Source organism: Chrysemys picta, chromosome 6 (genome assembly GCF_011386835.1).
Source record: "Chrysemys picta bellii isolate R12L10 chromosome 6, ASM1138683v2, whole genome shotgun sequence".
In the NCBI taxonomy this organism is placed as follows: domain Eukaryota; kingdom Metazoa; phylum Chordata; order Testudines; family Emydidae; genus Chrysemys; species Chrysemys picta.
Genome location: NC_088796.1, coordinates 100,424,884 through 100,436,109, shown reverse-complemented (window position 1 = coordinate 100,436,109; position 11,226 = coordinate 100,424,884). Strand labels below are relative to the sequence as shown.

Genomic DNA, 11,226 nt, shown 5'->3' with positions numbered 1-11,226 from the left:
ACTCAGTAATAATAAACTCCCCCCAGTGAGAGATAGAGCTATAGATCCTCGCCCTGCAACTTCCATAGTGGTTGAATTATTCAGAATCAGCATGATTAAAGAGATGACATGGTATTAGTTAAAAAGACATGCTTCCTCCCCCCCCCCCCCGGACTGAGGTTTAAACCTATTAAGGAATAGCAGCTGAAGCCAGTGAGCCTTTCCCATCGGTCCACAGGTCTTTAAAAAAAAAAAAGGGAGGGGGGGAATTATAGAAAAACTATTTACAATGCCCTGTCATTTTAAAAGTTTAAGGATAAAAATGTAAATATCAAGAGGGAACTGGGATAGTTAAATCGTACAGCATGTATAAATCCAAGAAGCAACTACAGAGGATAATTTCATCCAAGGGACACACAGGAGAACGTATTAATGTTGATGTAATTTGTAATGTTTAAATTATTGTTCTTAAAAGAAGATAAATCATTAAGCTTACATTATAATAATTAAGAATAATCCCCATGTACAATCTATATAATAATTAAGAATAATTCACGATATATAATCTGTCAGATAATTGGGGGGGGAGGCTCTAGGAATAGCACATATTTCACAATAAACCTGGTCTTGAAAGGATGGCAATATTGTTATAAATGCCATAATGGATTGCAAATGAACCAGTTGTTTACATTCTCCAGTGCTAGCTGAGTGGGGAAATGGTAAACTTGGGCAAAGAGTGGGGCGAATTTATTAAAACAAAGGCATGGAAAAATAAACAATTTTTATGCACTCACAGTCCCATTAAAACACACTTCCTTCTGCCAAGCCTACCGGTGATAATGCACTTAGGGACCTGATAATGCATTCTTAACCAAATGCTCCTATTGACTCCCAGGGGAGTGTTATCTGTGCAAAGAATGCAGGATTTGGCCTGTAAGTGCTGCTACATATCTATTAAAAAATGCAGCACTCTGCAATTGCTAGGGTAATTTGTACCTATCTTGTTTGGACTACTCATTTAGAGCTAGACTGTGACTTGAATTACATATTTGTACAGGGCAGTAAAGAGGAGTAAGAACCACTCCGTGGGCTACCCAGGCCTTGGATGCAGGCACAATGGAGAATGCCCATTTACTCCCCCCACTCTATATCAGGTGAATGGAGAGTGAGTAGGAAGAGGCCAGATATAGGAAGCTCTAAGACTCTGCCCTTCTATGCCAGTCAGTGCAGCTGTGCAACTGAGTGGTTATGCACTTTGCTGCTTGTATAGACAGTAAATTGTTTTTCCTCCCCCTAAAACCCATCACCTCCACTGAAAAGAGAAAGCAGGGAAGGATTTGTGCTTTAGAGGGGTCTCAAAAAGCACAATTGAGCCCTTGTATTTTAAGCTCAGTGTATCAGGAACCAAACGTTCCTGTGTGTTTTATACAGCACTGGGCACACTGTTGGAGGTTAACTAATAATGAAAGATAAATGAATTATCCAGTTAACTCCTTTGTAGAAGCAATCTCTGAATCCAATCAGATCAGTCTCCTGTAACATGCCTTATACTATATTCAAAAAAACCTGCTAAAATACATGTGCTCTTTTCAGTCCCAGGCTGCCTGTAGGATACAAGGACTTGGAGTACTGTTGTTTGACCGGAGGCATATACAGTAAGCTTCACTGCAATTTGGAGACTGAAAATAGTAGTCTCAAAGCATTGGGGGAGGAGGGTAATAAAAAAAAAAAAAACTGGATTTTTTTGTTTGTTTGTTTGTTTGTTTTTAACTCTAATGTCATGCCAAACATCAGTTTTGTCATCATAGCCAAGATAAAATTTGTATGGCACGGTATAACATTATCAATTTAGTCCATCAAAAAGCTCATTTTTTCCTTGTTGTTTAAAAGTGATGTGCGTGTGTCATCAAATACACTTATATATGGAAACAAATGGAATTCCCATACCATGTAGGAGTAAGGATGTGTTCCCCTATGAGCATTCTAAACACTGTGGAGCATAGCTAACAGGAGGCATGTTTCAAATTCTGTGCATAAATCATGTATGTTCACTAATGGAATTAACATGTATTGCAAGTTACAGTAAGCACTGTTTACTATGTAATGCAACTGGTTCTATTCAAATTCTAATCAAAATTCAGTATTACTGTCCTGTAGTAATTCTTCCATTTCATTACACTTTATGATTACACTGTATATTATCCTTAGCTATATTTTGGGATGAGACTTCAAAATCCAGAGTCCTGTCTGCTCTTGCAGCCATTAAAAATATTCCACAGCACTTTTTATATGAGTAGAAATTTACTTTCTCCTCCTATAAATGTGCATTGTGCTGTATGCCAGTTTGTTACTGGCATCCACTCCCATGGTGTCTGTATTCCTCTGGTTCTGTAAAATACTTTGGGGGCTTCCAAGATAACAAAAGCAAACAAAAATTCCAAACAAACATCCTGGAATGAATTAGATACATATGAAGCTTTTCCACTCAGTCACACTCATATCTCATAGCGCAGAGCTCCATTGATTTTAGTGAAGCTCCATATGGGCTCATTGTAGGATCAAGGCCTTAGAGAGTTAACTGTTTAGGAAAGAGATCAAAACCCAGATCCACAAAGGTACTTAGGATCCTAACTCCCACTGAAATCAATGCCATATTGTGTATCTGGGTCTTTTTAGTCTCTTAAATAAATGGCCTTATTTCAGACATGCTGAGCACTTAGCAGCTGTCATCGAAGTCAATCGTACCACTTTCAAAAAATCAGATCATTTATATAGACATGCTTAAATATGGATTTAGGAGCTTAACTTTAAGAATATCTTGGCCTTTGTCTTTACAATTGTCTGTAAAACCCTAGCACACTGTGGCTGCCATACTAATAACAAAGTGGAAAGGTTTATCTAGTGGGGTCCTAGGGGTCAGTCCTGGGTCCTGTACTATTCAATATTTTCATTAATGACTTGGCTAATGAAGTGTAGTGTATGGTTATAAAATCTGCAGATGATATGAAACTGGGAGAGGTTGTAAGCCCTTTAAGAGGACAGATTTAGAATTAAAAATGACGTTGAAAAATTGGAGAATTGGTCTGAATTCAACAAGATGAAATTCAATGAAGATAAGTGCAAAGTACTTCACTTAGGAAGGAAAGATGAAATGTACAACTACAACATAGGGGATAACTGGCTAGGTGGTAGTACCACTGAAAAAGGTCTGGGGTTACAGTGGATCACAAATTGAATATGAGTTAATAATGTGATGCAGCTGTGATAAAAGTGAATATCATTCTGGGGTGTATTAACTGGAATGTCTGATTTCGACACAGGAGGTAATTGTCCTGCTGTACTCAGCACTGCTGAGGCCTCAGCTGGAGTATGGTGTCCAATTGCTGGTGCCACACTTTAGGACAGATGTGGACAAACTGGGGAGAGTCCAGAGGAGAACAAAAATGATAAAAGGTTTAGAAAACATGACCCATGAGGAAAGGTTTAAAAAAAAAAAATCTGGCCATGTTTAGTCCTGAGAAAAGAAGACTGAGGAGGGACCCGATAAGTCTTCAAATATGTTAAGATCTGCTATACAGAGGACTGTGATCAATTGTTCTCATGTCCACTAAAAGTAGGACAAGAAGTAATGGACAATCTTCAGCAAGAGAGATTTAGGTTAGATATTAGGAAAGCTTTCTAACTGTAAGGGTAGTTAAACTCTGGAATAGACTTCCAAGGGAAGTTGTAAAATCCCCATCACTGGAGGTTTTTAAAAAGAGGTTGGATAAACACCTGCCAAGTTTATTTGGTCCTTCCACAGTGCAAGTGTCTGGACTTGATGACTTTTCAAGGTTCCTTCTAGGCCTAAGTTTCTATGATTCTATAAGACTATTTCCTGTTGAAAGGTAGAATCTTTACCACTCATACTGCATTATGGGCCCTATCCTGCCATCTTTACTCATCCTGAATTGTACCACATTTGTGAACACCCATTTTAATGAGACTACCCCACAAAGTAAGTTCCTACTCACCATAGATAGGAATGGCAGAACTCAAGGCCTGTATCTTTCTGTCATATCAATGGAGCCCGTGTTCCCCTTTACAAAATACCATCTATCCTATTATTTTTCCAAGAGTTGCTATTTTTAATAATAATGGTTAATGTGCAGCTGATGACCAAAACCAGAATTAATGTTATCACCATGGGGATTGAAATCAGAATTCTCTAGCTTTTCTCACTTTGTGCCAAACCAACATTCCTAGAGTAAAGCTACTAACACACTGGTTGTATTCTTGTTTACTGGACATGAATCAATACTACTTTACAATAGAATTTCTATACATTTATAACATCCTTAAGAAAGCCATAATTTACTGTTGCTTCATGAAAGCAAAAAAGAAATTAACTGTTAATCTTTTTTCATTTCTGTTTAGGTCCAGATTCAGCATTACACACATGAAATAGAATGTTCAGCAGTGTCTAAGTGACTTAGGAGCACAAAAGAGACTTGTGCTGCCAAGTCACTTAGACACTTCTGAAAATTGCACTTGTGCATGAACTCCATATATGTCAATGCTATTTAAGCTTAACATTAAACATGAGCTGACATCTCACTATTCCTTCCTCATAGATGACTATACTTTATAAACGGCCAACTGATGAAGCAACTGTGATGGAAAATGCACTGCAAATTCAATTATTTGTGTCATGTAGAGTTTTAGTATTATGCCACTACTATGATGAAGATAAGGACTCGTCTACATGGCAGGTTCCTGCATGGAAAGCCCAGGTGTGAATCTGCAGCACACCAGTTTGCTGCTCAGTACTGGCTCAGTACTGGCTTGCATGGACACTACTACAGTGCACTAAAAGTCCCCGTCTGCAGCTTGGCTTGGAGTGCAGGAGGGAGTGTGGCCTCCAGCTGGGGCCAGGTATGAGGAGTTTGGGTACAGGAGGGGGCTCCAGGCTGGGGCAGGGGTACGGGAGGGGGTCAGAGCTCCAGCTGGGGGAGGGCGGGCTCTGGGGGAGGGCAAAGGAAGAGGGATTTGGGGTATGGGAGGGGACTCCAGGCTGAGGCAGGGAGTTGGGGTTCAGAGGGCATGCGGGGTCCCGGCGGCACTTACCGTGGCTCCAAGGAAACAGCCGCCAGGTCCCTGGGGCCTGTAGGTGCATGGGTGGCTAGGTGGTGCTGCGCAGTGTGCCCCCTGCTCCCTTTGGTCACGGTTCCTGGCCAATGGGAGCTGCAGAGCTGGTTCTGGGGCAGGGGCAGTGCACGGAGCCTCCCGGCCGCCCCAGGACCTAGGGGCCACAGGGACCTGGCAACTGCTTCTGGGAGCTGTGCAGAGCTAGGGCAGGCAGAGAGCCTGCCGTAGCCCCAGGTCCCCACTTGCACCGCCAACCAGACTTTTAATGGCCTGTTGGTAGTGCTGACTGAAGCCACCGGGTCCCTTTTTGACCGGGCATTCCAGTTGAAAACCGGATGCCTGGCAACCCTACCTGCAAGTTCAATCCTCATCCTTGTTGACTGGTAAAAACCATGGAGGGCAGCTCTGGGCCCACTATTGCCTTTCCTTTGGCAGAGCAGGACACAATCACTTCCTGACTGAGGGCAGCATAAGACCCTGATAAAAAAAAAAGACAACTCTTGACATTAGCAATCAAATTATTACCTGGTTGCTTTGCTGAACAGGGATGGACTTAAATGCTTTGCTGATTTGGGCCTCCATGAGTAAAATGCATCTCTTTCCTATATATTGGATACTATGTACCTGAATGCATTCACTCTGACAATGCCTGAAATAAAATTAATTTGATAATAATTCTTATTTCTTTTTTCTTTGCCCTGAAGTTTCCTCATGGAGGTGTGATGTATTCCTTCTAATTCTGATAAATGAATGCACCACTATTTTAAAGTGTTAACTATTTTTACTGTATTTTAAATGTAAAGATGATTTTCTAGGGTCCTTTGTTTCTTCCTTTACTACATAATTCTAAATTCACTGGTTTCACTCATAAAAATGTTATTCTCTTAATTTTTAAATTAATTTGTCATTGTATTTTTAAGTAGCCTGGCATTTGTTTAGCAACTGTTACCTCACCTTCCTTTCAAGCTTATCATCACACCTGTGTCTATTAAACATCATCCCAGTCATCACAATCCTCCTTGAATCAAAGGCAACTTGTTTCTTTTGGTGGAAGCTTTGAATGAATAATTCATTTGGAAGCATATTCTGTGTTGTACATTTTCAGAAGATAGAACCATTCTCACGTCAGTCACCCGAGCTCTGTCAGAACGAAGTATCATACCGTATATGCTCCAACTGTACAGTGGATGGCAAGCAGCTAAGATTACCAACTGTGTTAATCCTGGCCATCCTCTTTACTTTTTATTGCAGAAAATTCAAATTCAAGCCTTACTTTCATATGGCACTGAAGAAAAGAGTTATATTTCACCCTTACCAAATACAGGTTGGTTTAGGGGTTGTAATATAATGAAACCTAAAAATTCACCTCACTCCAACCACTATTTTATTTGGGGAGAGGTACAGTTCGTTCCTGACTCCCCATCCACTACTTTCAGAGTTCTATTCCTAAATATACTGAGCTCTGCCTCAACTTGTCTGCCTGTAATGTTAGTCTTGAAACTACAAAGTTCTCCATGCAGGCAGACACTGTGCCCCTGCAAAGTCTCATGGGCACAGGGCTCTTTGAAAGCTGCTCAGAGGACTGAGGCCTTTTTTACTCCTCAGGGGTATTGCGAAGATTAGTAATAACTAATCAGTTGTACAGTGCACCAGGAGGGAAAGGCAATTTGTACATATGCTCCCAAGATCATATAGTCCAAGCTAGACATGGCTTAGAAACAGACAATATGGGGTAGTTAACGGACTTATGAGATCAGTACAAAATAAGACTACAAAAACAAGGAACTTGAAAACATTGGCATCATCTTTGTTCTGCTGTTTTGTGTATGAGAGTGATTTTTCAAAAATATTGAATTTATTTTTAAACTGCATTTCGATAAATTTGACAGAGGAGTGTGGGTCAGCATTGCAGAGTGGATCAAAACAAACAGGGCTTGAGGAAGGGCTTGTTAACATCAGTATTTAATGGTCCTGATTCTCTGCTGGCTTGCACTCTGTGTAGCCGTTTACACCAGTGTAAAGTAGGGGTAAAAGGGTATCAATTGGGATCTGGTCGCATTTTAAACGCCTTTTGCACAGCTGTAAAGGACCAAAGTAGGTGCAAGGCAGTGGAGAATCAGGCCCAGGGCCTGTAAAGATTAATTAAGATGAAAACTGCCAAATGTTATTATATATGAACTGGGACTGTTATTATTGTCATCTACAGAATCCTCTGTAACAATGGAACGTGTGTTACAGTATCCTCATATGCCTGCATGTGGCAAAGTGTATTTTGTGCTGTAGCTTAATTTCCAGCATAAATTTTGTGAAAAACTTTTAAAATTACTGTAAATGGTTAATATTGAGACAGTGTATTTATCAACTTGTCTTTCTCTGTGTAAAATGAGGATTAGAAATGGCTTATACTCTAAGAACCTTTGCTGAGGCTGCTACTGTCAGCTCCCATATGTGGACTGTTGTCAGTGAATTGTTCACTATGTTTGGTCTCTAGTGCATCCCCTTTGATGCTAACTGAGAACAACCTTCTTATTTTTCTTAACCTTTTCCTATCTAGACATTTATTGCCAAGTAATGCCGTCTTTATTCTAGGTGGCACATGTAGTTTGCCCCAGGTGGTCTCACTTGTCTTAACTAATACAATGGAAGACAGTAAAAGCAAGTAATCTATACAATATAGAAAGACAAAGGGATTTATCCCTGTGGCTCCTGGGTGATGCCTGCTTCTTTCTCCTGAAAACCTCCGGAACTTTCTCAACATTGCTAGTAAAGAAGTCCTGGACTAGTAGAATATAATATACACAGGGATCAGGCATCTTGATGTAAAGCAGAACAAACTAAACCTCTGTCTATGGCGATAGGAACCAGTATTTTCTCCAAAGTTCTCTTCTACTTGAGAGAACTAAGTTTGGGATAAAGCTAACATAGTAGTTTTCTTTTTTTTCCTTGCAAAGCTTTTGCTTTTCATATGCAAAACAAACAGCCGTGTGTACTAAAAAATGCTGTTTATATCCCTCCTTGCCATCCACAGACCCTAAATCACTCAGTGGACTTTACAAAATGGTTACTGGATATGGCCCTGTAGTGGGATGGTTACCCCGCTCCTGCCCTGAAGGGCTTAAAATAGCCCTGGGAGAGGGCGGGCAGGGAAAGCAGCTAATAGGCTGATTGGGGAAGTAGCCGCAGCTGGGCCATGCCCCAATCAGGCCTCAGCTGGCCCTTTATAAGAGGCTGGGAGCCAGGAGCCTCTCTCTAGCTGTAGAGGGAGATGGACCTGGCTGCAGGGACCTGTACAGAGTGCCTGAGTGGAGCAGGGCTGGGGAAAGGCAGAGGAGCTGGGGAGCTCCAGCCTGGAAAGCCCCAGGCTACGGCCTAGCAGAAGACCAATGGGTACTGGGGGTTGCAGAGGGCAGCCCTGGAGTAGGCAAAGGCAGCAGGTCCAAACCCAACCTTGCTGGTGATGAGTAGGCTGATACTGCAGTCTGCCCCAGGGAGCAGGGGCTAGATGATGACTGGCAGTAGCCTTACACTGAGGTGAGGTGGGGATTGTGGGTGGGGGCTCCCTGGGGAGGGGAGACCCTGAGAGAGAGAGGGGAGTAGGGCCAGGGGTGCAGCACCCCAGATAATGGGGCACCGGGTTGAGGAGGGATACGGGGGCCAAGCGGCAGCGGGACACCAGCCTGCAGAGGGTGCTCCAGAGGCTGGATGAGCTAATTCCCGGAAGAGACCAGCAGGAGGCGCCACAGGGCGTACGTCCCCCATGGTTACAGGCCCTGATCCATTCAAGCACTTAAATATGTGTGTACAGACATCTCTAAGTATGTGTCTAAATGCATTGACTTCAATAGGACTTAAGCATTCACTTAAGTACTGTTCTGAGTAGGGATGCTTTGACTCATAGCCAAATCTATTTTTAAGATTATCACCCACCAGCAGTTTTTTGTCATAACAAGAACTACTCACATGAGTAAATCCATTGATAGCGATGGGATTAATTGCATGAGTAAGTCTGAGTAAGGGCTGCAGAATCAGTCATTGCATACAATGGATGGTGACATATTGGGAGGCTCACTTTGCCATTGAATTGTCAATAAAAATAAAACTAAGAGAACACTAGCGAAGACCATATTAAGAACAAACTAGATACCTCATGGTCTTTTCCCTGAGGATTTTATGACTGAACAATATCTTATAATGCTTGTTCTGTACTGTACATTGTTCACTTACTCATTGCTTCCCTTGTGATTCAGTAATGTTTTTTTTTTTTTTTTTACCCCTTTCATGCCATCTAAATAAGAAGCTGTTTGATGGTTATTCAGAGCTCATGATGTGGAAATAGGAGCATTTATTTTGGCTACAACGTTTTCCATCTGACACCTATCATCAGTTTAACAGGTAGAAGACCAAGCCTCAACCTTTTTACTTGCACCACAGTGTTAAACACTGGCTTTGAGGTCTAAGATGGGTTCCCTTTTAACAACTGTCTTTGTCATGCTGTCTGTAGTGGCTCACGACAATGAATGCCAACCTCAGGGCAGATTGTCAAGAAGCAGGGTAGAGACCCAATGGGGGTGTATGTTCAATAATTAGATTTTACCAGTGTGAACTCCTAAAGCACTGTAACAGTCTTACCATGGAGTCACAGACAGTCCTCTTCAACATTCCAATCTTTCTTGCCACCCCAGCAAGCTGGACTCAGTAACAGATGGTCATTTTATACCAAAAGTCACAAAAATATTCAGGTTACTCCCAGTCCTAAAGGGCCAGTCAGTCACTTACCCCAGGTCAATTTGCACCTTAGATCTCACACTAAAAAACAAACGCTTGTAACCCATCCTATAATGAACTATCTAAGCATTTGTTAACTAAAAAAAGAAATGAGAGAGAGTTATTACAAAGTTGAAAGAGGCAAACATATAGACAAATGAGTAAGTGTCTATGGTTTCAAAAGGGGAGAGAGTTGTAGTAATCACCTCTAAATGTCTTTTCGGGCTAATCCAGGTTGACCCTGGGGGATCCCTGCTTCTGTTTTATAGCGTCGGTCCTATGAGATCAAAACAGCAAAAGAGATAAAAATAGGTGACAGGAACATTTTTCTTTTCTTTCTTCCAGAATCCAAGCTGACGAGATGAGCCCTTTTGAATGTAGCCTCTTCATGGGTGTAAGGGGCAATTAATAAAATAAAAATGAAGCTTCTTAAACATTTTAAAAACCTTATTTACTTTACATACAACAGTAGTTTAGTTATATATTATAGACTTATAGAAAGAGACCTTCTACAAATGTTAAAATGTATGATTGGCACACGAAACCTTAAATCAGAATGAATCAATGAAGACTTGGCACACCACTTCTGAAAGGTTGCCGACCCCTGGTCTACACTGAAGCGCTACAGCGATGCATATGCAGGCCTGCAGCTGTGCTGCTGTAGTGTTTTAAGTGTAGACAAGCCCTGAACCTCACTGTATCCTAGTTTCTCCATTTATAGAATGGCGATACTACTAACAACCTCAGTAAAGTGTTTTGAGATCTGATACCACAACAATAAGTGCCTAAGAGAGATAGTAGATATGGAACAGTTAACTCTGAACTTCTAAATGACAATTAGTTGAGTGTATTATTTTGCAAGACATTGTTTAATTATTTTAAAATTTGATCATTCATTTTCCTTATTTCTAAAACAATCAAGAAAAAGCAAATACTGTTAAGGCACAGCACATTTTTTTTAAAGAGTAAATATGAAGGCTTTATTCTGTTTATAGGACTTGAGCTCCTTCCCCCTTTTGAAAAGATTTCTTGTGTGGCTGAGCACAGCTGATCACATGAGTAGGATTTGGCTTGTGCAACATAGAGCAAATAGAGCCATAAGAAATGTTTCTGATCAAAAGCAAAACTGATGCCTTTTGGATTTTAAAGTGTTTTACAAGCAGAATGAATCTCTCAAATATTGGTCTTAGTGGAAAACCAGTTTTCCCCAAGGAAAACTGCTATTGATTTTATGGAAATAGAATTTTTTGCCATGATAATTGAAAATTAACAGATGCTGATCAATTGAATTGATTGAATTTTCATAAAGTTAAAAGTTTCTGCCTTACCTTAAAGCCTAAAATTTCATTTTCACTA

General features: G+C 40.9%; 1 long non-coding RNA gene across 1 annotated transcript in view; it reads right to left on the bottom strand.

The window, feature by feature from the left end:
- Positions 1 to 5,457: 5,457 nt before the first annotated feature.
- LOC135972239 (uncharacterized) overlaps positions 5,458 to 11,226 on the bottom strand; it is a 139,455-nt gene continuing 133,686 nt past the window's right edge. The window contains exons 4-5 of the long non-coding RNA XR_010588644.1: positions 10,077 to 10,147; positions 5,458 to 5,583 (exon numbers count right to left, since the gene is read on the bottom strand). This is a non-coding gene — a long non-coding RNA (uncharacterized LOC135972239). The remainder of the gene's footprint in view (positions 5,584 to 10,076; positions 10,148 to 11,226) is intronic.